The 14,484-nt window shown below is 40.6% G+C and overlaps 1 protein-coding gene across 1 annotated transcript in view; it reads left to right on the plus strand.

The window, feature by feature from the left end:
- The window catches only part of LOC127384000 (potassium voltage-gated channel subfamily KQT member 1-like), a 499,795-nt gene that overhangs the window by 274,917 nt on the left and 210,394 nt on the right, over positions 1 to 14,484 (plus strand).

A 14,484-nucleotide genomic window follows, 5' to 3' on the forward strand; every position in this document is an offset into this window, starting at 1 on the left:
GCATATTCATATCCTAATGTACAAACATGTATGGATGCTAATTTTGAAGAGCTGTTTTCTTCTTTTCCATCAATCTTTGAGAATCCTAAAAATTAGTTCTTTATTCTCTTTGCACGTTGGTCTCTTTTCCCAAAGTAACAAATAATAGGACAAGGGCTCAAGTTGCACCAGAGGAGATTTAGATTAGATAGTAGAAGACATTTCTTCACTGAAGGGGGAGTTAAACCCTGGAATAAGCTGCCTAGGGAGGTGGCTGAATTGCTATTCTTGGAGGTATTTAAGAGATGTATAGATGTGGTGCTTAGGAGCATGGTTTAAGCACTGGACTTCTTAAGAGTTAGGGTGATGGTTAATAGAGTTAGGATATGGTTGGACTTGATGATATTAAAGGCCTTTTTGAATCAGAGTGATTCTGTGTCATTCTGACCTTAGCTCTCTCCATAGTGTGTACAAATTTAAGAGGCCTGAGGAGTGTATGGGATTGAGGTGTACAGGGCCAGCTTTGGCAGCCAGGAATGGAGTGGGGTTTATGGTGGTGTGGATCCAACTGAACATTTCCCCCGATGTGCTGGTGAGACAAGCACTCTTTCTGTAACAGAGAAAGAGGTGCTTCAAAGACTCTGTGCTTGAAGCTCTTCATCTCTTTGACCAAAAAGTGCCACATAAAAAAAGAAGAAAAGACCCATCTCGGTATTTATGAACTGTTTGTCTCGGTCTGTTCCGCTGAAGAAAGGTAATTTACTTCAGATAAGTGATAGTATCAGGTTGACTTGATTATCACTTGTGACACTATATAATTCAGGGAAATTAGAGGCTTTCACTCAGAATCAACTGGTTCACCAGGTTGTTAGACACGTAATTATTTTACTGAAAACAAATGTAAACATGTTTTTGTGTAGTATAAAATGTCTTTCTTTCCCCTATAGTACTTACAACATGAGACTTGAAAATTTGAGGAAGATTCAAGTGATGCTAATACGAATTTTAAGATGAGGAGGTGAGCCTAAAACTTGAGATTAGTGGGTCTTTGTGGTGGAGAAGGCTGGTAATACGAGAGATTAACTGGGGTTTTTTTGTTAAATGCAAATGAAGTAGATTATGTTAAAAAAATGTTCCTGTCTAATTCCTGATTTGTCAGTCTCTGTTTCTTGTCATGTGAAGTTAAGTATCTTTGATTCATGGGGTGTTGTGAAAATGTTTGTTGATTTCTATCTGTTCTGGTTTACACTTCTGCCCTGAGGTTTGCTTTGAATTTCAGGTTTGGGCAAACTGAAATTGTGAAAATAAGTTCACTCTAAATTGAAGCGTTTGAAGTGGTTTTGTTTCAATCCATGCCAAACCTCTGATTTTGCATAATTTCTTTCTGCATAATTTCCAAGCAAAAAGATAAATTGTCTTGGGCTGTTTTGGAATGGCATTGAAGTTTACAGGTTTATGAACTTTTAGAAAACTAAGTCTGCAATTCATTATCAAACCAGCTCAATATTGTGAGGACTTGTTGAAGGATGGGAGGATACTGGGAAACTTCAGTATAACAGTAGTTTATTGGAAGAGAAGAAACATATCCTTATTTCAGCTTCAAATGGACAGATGGTCATGACCTATTTCACATTTTTGAACACTGAAATTTTGGACTTGACTACATGAATGCCTGAACTGCTGCCTCACCTCTGCAGTAAATTCCTACAGATCCAGAATAAAGCCAATTGGTAAAGGACAAGATGAAGGTAGTTTGAGGCAATTTCTATATGTCTGTTTCTTGGATAAAACAAGACTTTGGAAGTCTTGATAACATCCTTCTTGTTTTTTATTTCATTCTTGTACAGAACTTCCAAGAGGAGTTCTCAGGTTGTTGTCAGAAAACAATCAGTGGAAATGTGTCAAATGAAATTAAGATCCCTTTGTTTGGGTTTTTTTGTTTGTTTGTTTTTGTTTTTATTTGAACATATTTCTGTATCTAGATCTTAAAAACAGACTTGGTCGTTGCTGACATAATTAATTGCTTGTTTTAAGTGTTCTAATTACAGCAGTTCAGGTGGTTAGCCACCTAAATGACTGCATAAATATTTAGAAATTTTTGATTGCAGTACTGGCATCCTCAAGGCCCAATTAAAAAAAACAACAACAAACAAAACACAGAAAAAATGAAAACCCAAAAGCTTGAGACTTTGAAGCACTAATAGGTATTATGTTGTTAATTAGATCACCTCATATGTACTCAATATTACATTAATATATTTTGCTTCTATCAAAGCCTAACTTGCTAATAACTTGCAGTGTACACAGAACTTTCAAGAGGAAAAAATGTCTTTAAAATGGAGTTTTTTTCTTCAGAAAACTTTGAGAGGGAGAAGGAGTTTTATTAATCTGATTTTATAATAGAAGGAGTTAAAACAAAATTTTTATGCAGACAGTTCAGAACGCTGTGGTTAGTGGAAAATTGTCAAAATTAAGTCTGTATCAATATTTGAACTGGATCTGTCCAGCATGGTCTGCTGTTTCATAGGATTGGATGTGCCATTCTTTAATAGTATCCTGGAAACCAAATTACATCTTCTCTAAGGCATATGGTCTTCATTCTGCACCAGATGATCTAGTGTAGAGTATGTTTTCAGGGGAGAGTCCCAGTTACTGGAAGGAGAAAGGGCATAAATGGATAAGCGGATAAAGCGGATATATGTAAGCGGATAAAATATTTCCTTTCTGGTAACAAATGTGTATTATAAATGGGGCAAAATAAAACTGAAATTAAAATGAATAGTGGATGGCATTCCTCAGGGGTCAGTATTGGGACTGGTGCTGTTTAACATCTTTGTCAGTAATATGGACATGAATCCACCTTCAGCAGATGTGCTGATGGCATCAAGCTGTGTGGTGTGGTTGACACACTGGAGGGAAGGGAGGCCATCCAGAGGGACTTTGACAGGCTGGAGAGGTGGGCCTGTGCCAACCCCATGATGTTCAACAAGGCCAAGTGCAGGGTCCTGCACCTGGGTTGGGGCAATCCCAAGCACAAATGTAGGTTGAGTGGAGAATGGATTAAGAACAGCCCTTAGGAGAGGGACCTGGGGTGTTGGTCAGTTAAAAGCTCAACATGAGTCAGCAACTGTGTCCAATTCTGGAGCCCTGGAGCTCTTGGAGCAAGTCCAGAGAAGGGCCATGAAGATGATCGAAGGGCTGGAGCACCTCTCCTATGAAGACAGGCTGAGAGAGTTGGTGCTGGAGAAGAGAAAGCTCCAGGAAGACCTTATGGTGCCCTTCAAGTACCTGAAGGGGGCCTACAGGAAAGCTGGGGAGGGGCTTTTTACTTGGGTGTGTAGTGATAGGATGAGGGGGGATGGTTTTAAACTGGAAGAAGGGAGATCTAGGTTAGACGTTAGGAAGAAATTCTTGACTGTGAGGGTGATGAGACACTGGCACAGGTTGCCCAGGGAGGTTGTGGATGCCTCATCCCTGGCAGTGCTCAAGGCCAGGTTGGATGGGCTTTGTGCAACCTGTTCTAGTGGGAGGTGTCCCTACCCTTGCAGGCAGTTGGAACTAGATGATTTTTTAGGTCCCTTCCAACCCAGACCATTCTATGATTCTATGGTTATTATTTCAGGCTCAAATGCTTTCAGATATATTTTTTTTTTTCATAATGACTTTTAAAATATTTTTCCTGTCAGTTAGGAGGGAAACAAAGACAGGAAAATCAGAATTCTCTAGTGCATGAAGACTTAGATTTCCTCACTCTGAAAAAAGACTTTTTTCCTGTTCTTTAGTAGGAAGTCACAAGCAATTGGTATATGAACACTTTCATTCGGTTCATCCACAGCTTGAGATAAAGGTCTGCCAGAAAAAATAAAAAAAAAAAGGCAAGTGATAGCATCTTTTCCTGAAGGTAAAGAAAAAATGCATCAGGTTTGAACAGAAAGTAGTTTCTCAACGAGTCAGTGAAATATTGTGAAATAAGTAGTTCAGCAAAACTCCTGGTTTCAGTGGTAGTTTTGCACAAGTGATGCTTGTAACTTTGAGCAAGATATTTATTTCTGTAGTAAACTACTGATAGGCACTGCCTGTTTTCAGTATTAGGCTACTGAGATATTTATGTGTGTTCTTACATGAAATACAGGGTGGAAAAATAGTGTCTGTGCCCACAGACCTCTGCGAGGTTTTGTATGATCACTGTTGTCTGCAAAACATATTTTATGGACTCAAACATTTAAAAAAAGGAAAACCATTATTTTTGTCTGGTTTTGAAATGCCAGTTCCTCTAGCGGTGCAGTGATATTCTTTCTTGGCACATGGGTTTGCAGAAACTAGTGTTGGAGCTCGAAAGTGGTCTATGACTCAGTGATGGGACTTCGAAAGGCCATTGTGAGAATGTTTGTGCTTTTGACAAGACCCCTTGGAAGGCAGATTTAAGGTGATTCAGCTCTTTAGAGCTTGGTTTGGAGAAACTTTCTGCTGCCATAAGCTGGTGTTGTGTACCCAAATTCAGTATAAGAAATGAGGGGAGGGCAAGGTCATTTTATTTTAAAACCGCTATTGTCAGTGACTCACACTGTCGTCATCATGTACTCCCAAATACAAAGGTGTGTGTTCCCAAGCAGTCTGACCACCATGCCTGTGTCACAGCTACACAATATCCAATGAGCTGCTGAGGATTTCTTGCAGTTGTGCACAGGGCCAAGTAAGGCTCTGTTGTCTTCATTGTGTCTGCTGGGATCTCCTCAGGATGGTAACCCGTGCCAGGGAACCTTTCTTGCCTTTGGCATCTGATAGCAATCCCAATGTTTTACCTTTCTGTGCTCCCCCACCTCTGTGAGTCATTAGGACTTATTCTGTGTCCTCTGTGTCCTTACTAGGGTGATGTAAAACTCCAGCCCAGTTCTGTGTTTCCCTAGACCACAGTCTAGGTCCGACAAGCACCTGATATCCTCATAGAGCTTTTTCTGATTATTTTCCCCCCTTTCTAAGGCTTCCAGACACAGACCTTCTCATTCATTCTCTGTTCCTGCCAGCCTAAGCATTTCCCTGATTAATCTCTGTAATTACTGATAGCATGACTTAAAACCACAGGCAGAAAAATAATGATATGTTTCAGGAAAATGTTTCAGGATTTCAGTTTCTTCTTGCAGTTCCCCAGAGAGCATTACTCTCTCTTCCCTACACCCTGCCGGGCCAGAGACAGTACATCTGGCACCACTGAAGGTCCCTGAGAGAAAGACAGGGCTGGAAAAAGCTAAAATTGCTGCTACTCCAGTAGGAGAGAGGACCCTAGAAGCTGAATACTGACAAATTTAAATAAAAAATAAGGCACTTTGAAACATTATATAAAAGTCTTTATATGAAGGCCAGATGCCTTTCTGGAAAGTTACTTTAGTCCTACACAAGGTTTTTGGCTCAGGGCAAGGGCAGCTGTGTGAAATGCAATCCCTTGCACTGTTGAGCAGGTCACATTCATGATCTAATGGTCCTGTTTGGCTTCAGATGCTCTGGATATCTTGCATTGCTGAGTATCTGGTGAATGGGGAGCTAATTCCCAAACAGATTGTTCAGGTGCTCAGGAGAGAAGGAGTAGAGTTTGTGAACGTGGAGAGGGGGAAATCCTTTGGAAAATGGCTTTGCTTATTAGCATGGCAGTTTTACTCCAAGCTTGCAGATCAGTGTTCCTTGTTCCTTAACAACATTAAGGGAAAAACATATTGTCACTACTCTTTTTTTCTTTTCTGCTGAGTCATCGTTTGGGACTACTAATTGCCTTAAAATCCTTAGTGAAGCAAGCCTCATGACACCTCCATGGCTTAGACAAGTTTTATACTTATTTTATACAAATATATAAACTACAGCATAGGCAGGTAAAAGGACTTGCAGAAGGTCACCCAGAGAGATAGTGGCTTGTTAAATCAATCCATTCAAGAACCCTGGAGTTGTGTTTCCATAGCCCCTGCTGTAACTACTAAGTCGCAAGAGCTACTCAGGAAAGATCCTGCCAGAAGCCAGTGTTTCTAGATTTTTAAAACCACAGTAGCATTTTTATCAATACCACAGGGTCTCTCCCTATATTTGGTCCAGATTAATTAATTACTTATTTTTTTTAATGAAATGTAAAGCATTGGGCAGCCCAAAAGTCATTGAAGTTTTAATTCTCAAAACTATTCCATGAATCGACTGTTATCCAGTTCCTATTCAGGCAAGATAGGAATTAAGATTAATGACCCCAAACAAACTGGTATTTCAGAGAATCAGTCTTTGCCAGGCATTATATTCTCATGACAGAAAATCATTGAGGCATAAATACAGTGTTCAGTCATTGGTGTATATTAAACAACACCACATTGTTCCCATAAATGCTGCATACAGTAAACAGGAAACTGAAGTCTTAAAGTTCATTAATTTGGGTTGTGGCATTTTTTAAAGTGAGTAAACCAGAGCCCATGGAATAAGGCTGTATGTACCTTGCTAGTTCTCCCAGCACCTCTGTGAAGGCTATTTGGATTCCAGAAAGGCATCTCCTCTGCTGGGAAGCTGTTTGGGCTTGGTGATGGCTGTCCCTCTGCTGCCTCTTACTGGCTTGGCATTCACTTCTCTTGTCATTTTTTAAAAGGTGAATTGTTGAAGACCAAGTCTTAAGGAGAGAGAAGTGAAAACATATCCTTATAGGCTGGGATCAGCAACTGTGGTAACGTGGGGTAAAATGTGTCATTGTTTGTTGGCTCTTGTCCACCTCCCAAGAAGGTGGTGGTGGCTAGAGTCTGTTTTCTAAGCAAATGAGAATTGGCATGAAGACAGGAACATTTCACCTATCCTGGAACCAGAAGTAGTCATGGTACAGTGCTAATACAGGAAGTTATTGTATGACCAAAAAAAAAAAAAAAGAAACTATTTATGTGTTTGTATAACCATACTGAAAATACATCCTTATGTCCTTATGACATCATCTTGTTTGTTCTGACACTGCAAGAAGAATGGAAGAAATAGAATGGCAGAAAAGAAACCAGGCACTTTTATTTTGCTGCCAACAAAATATAGAGGAAAGATGTAACCAAAATACCCAGTGGTTACTGAAGTTCTCAGAGCCAGCTCAGCAGATGAATTGTTCAAGGGCAGTTGGGCTCCCAGACACAAAACCATTTTGTAGTAAGCTTTATTACCCATTTTAATTATGCATTTCAACTAGCAAGGCACTAACACAGAACTTTTCTCCCACTTTCTCAATAAACCCACTTTGTAATATTACAGAAAAAATATGTGACTGAAAACTCCAACTCTAGGGTTGAGAAAAATGATGTTCAAGAGGTTTTCTTCCTTGTCAAGTCACAGTCAGTGAGCAGGTTTACATCTACCTCTGATTATTTTCAGGAGCTTTCTACTTTTTTTAATTTTGTTCATGGACAACATCAAGAAAACACCCTGCCCTGATTCTTCTCCCAGTGGTGTTTCCTCTGCCAAGATATCGTCTTGTGAGTTACTCCCTACAAATGATGTCTTAGTTCTTCCTCATCCAACAGTATTTCTTCTCAGAACTGTTCTTCTGTCCCTGCACTATCTGTCTTCCTGCCCCAATCCCTAGGAGAGCTGCTGTAGGAAATCTGTTTTCTTTATCATTCACTTCAGAGAAGGCCAGGTTAGAGAGGCACATAGAAGCAGAGGCAATTGCATTCTGGAATGAATTCAGAGAGGCAGCAATGTATATGGTGATGGATAGATGGGAAGAAAAAAATGCCACAGAATCTTCAGCAAAACAACCAGATGCCAGAATGCAACCCCCCACAAATATGTCACTTCTGTAGTCTTTTCTACTTTGCCTGGGTCCTGTACCTGCTGAGGAGGGATTTGCAGAATCTGCAGCATTCCTTCATAAATTGAGGCTGTCAGCAGAGCTTGGGGAAGCCAAATAGGCCTCCAGGCTGCTCTTGTTTGAGAGAAGCCAATCCTAATTTATTTATAGTTTTGAGCCAAACAAGGGCTTGAAAAGAAAAAGTTCAGATAAGGATATGGTTAGAATAGAGATGAGGTAGGTTTAAGGTGTGACTGTGATTAGGAATAAAGGGGAAAATAAAGTTGTGCCAGTATTTTCTGAAATGGTGTCTCAGGTTTCAGTACAAATGGCACCTTCTAAAATTTCCATCGTGTAAGTGGTGGAAATTCTCCAGAAGTATCTGTTCTTCACAAGGCTTTGATGAAATGTTACAGGACTAGAAGCCTGTTATATTTATGCTGTATTTCTCTACAGCTCCTGGCTTGTGGTGAGCTCTGGAATCAGAATCTTTGCCTGACATTTCCAGGTGTTTGCATGTCAGATTCAAGCTGCAACGTTCTTTTGAGCAGTTTAAAATGCTTGAGGCATTTTGTCTGGCTTTGCTTAGCTGGAAGCAATACTTAATTTTGTTTTTATTTATTGGTAGGAAGATATTTTTGTCATTTGGACTTTGTAGCTTCCCTCAGTATTTAAAACATTATATAAGCTTCTTTATGGTTCTTGTGTTGAGAATCATCTGTCCACCATATCTATCCCATCAATAGAAGGTCCACATAATGCATCTGACTGCATATGGACTAACTGCTGTGCCTGTCTGTGATGAACTCTCTACTTATATGTCCTTTATGATTTCTGTGTTCCCACCCTTCTTCACCTCCAACAACTACTGGTGCATGCTATCCATATGATGGGATAATAACACAGTTTAGCTACATTTGAATACAGATTAAATATTGCTAAATATTGCTCTTCAGTAGCAGTAGGAATCTGCAGTTCAGTGAAAAATCTCACCTCTGAAAGAGGCCTGTGCTACATACATCTGGAGTCCAAAAATATCTTGTGATGCCAGCATTTTGTGTTTTGTAGGGATTCTAGTAATGCTTTCAGTACTGATAAGGCTTGCTTTATTTTTATTTTACCTAATGAAATATCAGGTCATTTGAGATAAATGTACATGAGAAAAATTAAGGTTATGACTGAGCATCGAAGTTCTTTTCCAGAAACAGAGACATAAAGTAAATACTCTTCGTCAAATGTGATGGGAAAACAAAAAGGCATATGAAGGGCTCAGCTTCTCAAATAACTCCTTTACATTTCAGTTACCATCACTGACCTTGTCACTGTTTGTGCTGGCTTGGAAACTAATGGCAAGTGAACAACTTAAGAATAGATGATGCTGTATGTTTACTCTGGGCAGGAGGAGCTGCAATATTATCCAATGGTCAGTATTAAAATAGTGTGACTTTAACTGTGTTTTAATCAAAATGCAACAAATGAATGTAGCTCAGCAGTAATCCAAGTACTGGAAGCCTGGATCCTCAAACCAGTTTTGCAAATTGGGACAGAGAGCTATAATTGACCTTGCTGAAGTGGCCTTTATTTTCCACAGTTCATGATCAAAGCAGTTACATTACACTGAATAACTCTTCTAATTCACAACACCTGAATAAACGGCAGGTAAACCAGCCTGGAGTGCATGTTCCACTGTCTGCAGCCATCCTGTAGCACTGCCTGAATCAAATCTTACCCCTTGTCTCAACACTGAAGTCAAGTCTAATGATTAAAAAATTCTTCTGGATTGAAAAGTGCATCATACTGATAACAGGCTTGTTTTGAGACTTGAGCTGTGCCTCAGCATGGCCTGGAATAGCTGCAACTTTGCCTGGATTTAGGGTCCATTTCCATATCTGTTTTTCACTTAAAATATTCCCTGGCTGTTCCAAAGCACATTAAGCTGAAAGTTATCAGACTCCATAGAAAAGAAGAAGAAAAAGAGTAGATCTGAGGTGGCCAACACAAGCTTTTAATGAACAGAGCCATGTATAAAAAAAAATTACAATAATAAAAAAAAAATCTTCATGGATAGTTTCCGGAGTTGCTTTGGATTGGATAATCTTTCTTTCCTCCTCTGGGTCAATTATTTTCAACTGAAAATGTTTGGCTTCTTTGGCATCCAAGTGTTGTAAGCTAAAAGTAGTGACTTTTCACAGTGCTCCCTGAGCCACAAGCTGAGGACCAGAGCTGGGGCTGCAGTGCCTCCTTGGCACAGACCTGTCCTCCAGGCTCTGCAGCCACATAGGCATACTCCAAACTTGCAGAGGGGAAGGTTGAGTCAGCCAGCAAAGTGGGGCCCCTTTCCCCCTCATCCACCAGAACAGTTGCTGGAGAGATAACTCAGCATTGGATCAGGGTGGGGACTGCCTGTTAACATACATGTTTCAGGCCCTTCACTCACTCCTTATTTTCCCTGTCCCAACACAGTGATGAGACAGCCCAGGAGACCATAAGTCAAACTCAAGTGTAGCCAAAGACTCGTAGTAATTAAGGATAGATTTGACTGCTTTTAAAAGTGAGCATCCCACTGAGCAGTCAGTTAACAGGTAAGAACACATGCTGTTTTGCAAATGGGACCAAGGCTTCAGTCCTACTTGAAAACTTAGTTAAGGATGATGTCAGTAACATTTTTTGATCCAAGTATATCTTACTTCATTACACATTTCATAGCATCCATTATAGTTACAGATGTTGCAAGCTTCCATTATTAATTTTTTAGTGTGCTCATAACTTTCCAAAAGCCTGATCACTTCTGTTCAAATATGATTGTGTTCTCCTTTGCAGTCTTCTGGTGGAAGGTTGTAACAAAACCTTCTTACCTGTTGTTTAGATTAAAACAGGGGGAAGTACACTGTTGTCTTCATAAGACTCTCATATTCTTTTGAGCAAAACATACACAACAACCAACCCACCCAGTAGTAACACCCCACCTCAGCAGGGGCTCTGTTCTCACAAGGTCTAGAGTTTATGCTTGTTTTTATGGGTAAAGCTTTTAAACAGTTTAAATCATTTTTAATGTGCTGGAGATCATCTAGTGTGGATGTGTGCGCCACTGCCCTCTGCTGCACAGAGGCAGGAGAGCTTGGCTGCTTTGATAAGGGCAAAGGTGTGGTCACCCATCCATCCATACTCCTACTTCAAGCAAGTATGCAGGTCCTGCCGACTTAATTTGGGAGGTAGAGCTATAAAAGTAGCTAAATTTTAACCTCCATGGGAGTTAGGAACCATAGTACCTATGAAGATCTGTCCATTTCAGTCTTCTGTCAGTAGAGAACGCCATGTTGAAAGACTATGCAAGTATGATGTCCACCACAACCCCCCTGGGTTGTTGCTTCATGAGTCAAAGATCCCAAGACATGTAGGAGATTCACTGTAGCACTGTTGTGTTTCTGTTCAGCATTACTAAAGTGCGATCTAAAGCACTGCTGGCTTTTTGTTCTCTCCTGTTGTGAGGTTTCTGGCATGTAACAGATGGACACCCTCGAGACTGAAAGGCTTTTGGCGATGCAAGTTTTTTGGCTAAAATGTAAGGATTAGTGAAATAAATGCTTCAGGCTAGATAAGAGATAAATGTAACCTGGCCAATAAGAGGTGCAATTGTCCATTTTGGACATAAGTACTAGGAAATGATGAAAATCAGCTAAAATCTCCAAAAATGTTTACAGAATCGTAGATTCCATAGGTTGGAAAGGACCTCTGACATCACCAAGTCCAACCATTACACATACACAAACTACAAAACGCAAAAAACCTGCCACACAACAACACACTCAACACCTCAGCCACTAGAGCATGCCCTGAAGTGCCACATCTACATGTTTCTTGAATACCTGCAGGGATGGTGACTCCACCACCTCCCTGGGCAGGCTGTTCCAGTGTCTGACCACTCTTTCAGTATAGAAATTCTTCGTAATATCAAATCTAAACCTCCTGTGCTGCAACTTCAAGCCATTTCCTCTGGTCCTGTTATTTACTTGGGAGAAGAGGCCAACACCCACCTCCCTACAACCTCCTTTTGGGTAGTTGTAGAGGGCAATGAGGTCTCCCCTCAGCCTCCTCTTCTCCAAACTAAACATCCCCATTTCCCTCAGCCACTCCTCATATGACTTGTTCTCTAGACCTTTCTCAGCAACTTGGTAGCTCCCTTCTGGACACTCTCCAGCACCTCAATGTCCTTCTTGTAGTGAGGGGCCCAGAACTGCACACAGTACTCGAGGTGCAGCCTCACCAGTGCTGAGCACAGGGGCATGATCAACTTCCTTAGTCTTTCTGGCCATGCTATTCCTGATGCAGGCCAGGACGCCATTGGCCTTCTTGGCCACCTGGGCACACTGCTGGCTAATGTTCAGCTGGCTGTCAGTCAGCACCCCTAGGTTCTTTTCTGCTGGACAGCTCTCCAGCCACTCCTCCCCAAGCATGTAGGTTGGGGTTGTTGTGACCAAAATGCAGAACCCAGCACTTGGGCTTGTGGAACCTCATACAATTGGCCTTGGGCCATCGATCCAGCCTGTCCGGGTCCTTCTGTAGAGCCTTCCTACCCTCAAGCAGATCAACACTCTAACCCAGTTTGGTGTCATCTGCAAATTTATTGAAGGTGCACTCAATCCCCTCATCCAGATCGCAGATAAAGCTATTGAACAAGACTGGCCCCACAACTTAGCCCTGAGGGACACCACTGGTGACCAGCCACCAACTAGATTGCACTCCATTTACCACAACTCTCTGGGCCCGGCCATCCAGCCACTTTTTTACCCAGTGAAGAGCACACCTGTCTATGCCATGATTTGTTTAGGATCACAGTGAGCCACACTGCCATAACCCCTCACCAAGAACTGCCTTCTGTCATCTAGAGCTGCTATGCTCCTTACAGGTTTTTTGAGGTAATTAAGATAACACATCCACGCATCTCAGTCTGAGGATTTATACTTTTCACTCTGTCTTTTTTCCATTAAAGCCAGGTTTCATGTATTTCTATCCCTCAGTTCAGGATTAGTGATCATGAAATCAAATTGTAACTTTCTCCTTTTTCAAAATTTGCTTTGGGTGAGATTGGTGGGAATTTTCCCAGTTGGAACAGTCCAGCATCAAGTGCTTTTGAGTTACAGTTGCATTATATTTTCACTGTGTTTCACTTTTCTCTTTAAAGATGATGCCTGTCCAGGAACCACCAGGTTCCAAGATCCAGCCAGTTTTGGACACTTAAGCTTGGTAACATGTTGGAGAAAGTTCTGTAGCCCTGATTTCTGCTGAAGCGGGGGGAGGGAATTAGGAGGAAATTACTGCCTTGGTTTGTTTCCACCTCTGACTTCTTCAAGCTTATGTATTTGATACTGTTTGAGCAATACATGAACCATTTCTTACGGATTATTCTAGAAACATCTCAAACCTCTGAAGTATATATATGAAGTCTCACATAATATAGAGACAGGGGATACTTTAAAGCTTTTTTCTTAGCTGGTACACAAAGGAAACAGGATAAACCCTAAACCTTAAATTGTTGCTCTTTTCTGGTTATTTAAAATACGTGTATTACTTCTACAGGCTGACAGACAGATTTCTCTATCAAATATGTGCTATTTACAAGCAGAATGCTGCCTCCATTCAAGTCACTGGCCACAGGAGCTCAGCTGGGGCCTTGAGAGTGTCAAATTGAGAGCTTTTCTTTCACCTTAATTTATAATCACCTTTAGGTCCTGTAGGCTAAACTACTGGTAGGCCATCATTGAGGCTTTTGAAATCCCTTTCATGGGCTTACACAAATGCAAAGATTGATACAGCAATGCTGTTGATGATATACAAGAAGTTCTTGAATTTGCTCACCCCGGGTTGTTTTCTGTGTGTTTACATGTGTGAGTGTATATATATATATAGATATGTGCCTGAGTATACATAGATATATGAAGTGTGAGGATTTAGGTAGTATAGACACATGAGTTTCACACATAGCTGTGCATGTATTTAATATTAAATTGGGACCTGAAATAGAAAGAGGAAGGAAAAGCTACTTAAAGCTTATTTTAAAAACCCTGTTCCTGCAGCTGTGGTATCTCACCCAATCAGAAGCACTAATTTTATAGAAGAAAAATTATAAAAATGAAAAATTATGTCAATTCCTAAACAAAGTTCCTGTTTGTTTAGCTTGTATACATTTGACTTTGAAGTAATACACTGTAATCTTTCCACTTTTTAAAGACTTTATCTCAACCAAGTAGGTGGCCTAGGCAATACTTCCTTTTCCCAAGTCAGATACACTGGGAAGAGGGGCAGTTTGTGTTTTTGGGAGACCTGAGAAACTTGCTAGCAGGTTTTCCTAGGGTTATCACCGCATGTCAAAGATGATGTCCATATAAAATGCAGACTTCCTAACAATGCTGCTTCCTCAGAGGGAGACTTCTGTTTTCTGTAGTTCACACATTTTGAATGAATGGAGTCAGTCGTTAAGTAAAATACTTGTTCGTGTAATTACCCCATTCCTGCTTCCTTTCTGCCCCTTCAAAATCCACTGTAAATAAGAGGGTGTGGTAATTAATTGCCATCCAAGTGGCATAATGAATGTTCTGCAATTACAGTATCCCTTGGGTGAAGTGATACTATTAAGTTATAGTGTGTTCAGTGCTGTGTTTGAATACCAAATACAGACAGTCACATTGCACACACGTATATGTGTGCCAAGAAATGTTGTGTTT

This window comes from Apus apus, chromosome 1 (genome assembly GCF_020740795.1).
Source record: "Apus apus isolate bApuApu2 chromosome 1, bApuApu2.pri.cur, whole genome shotgun sequence".
Classification (NCBI taxonomy): domain Eukaryota; kingdom Metazoa; phylum Chordata; class Aves; order Apodiformes; family Apodidae; genus Apus; species Apus apus.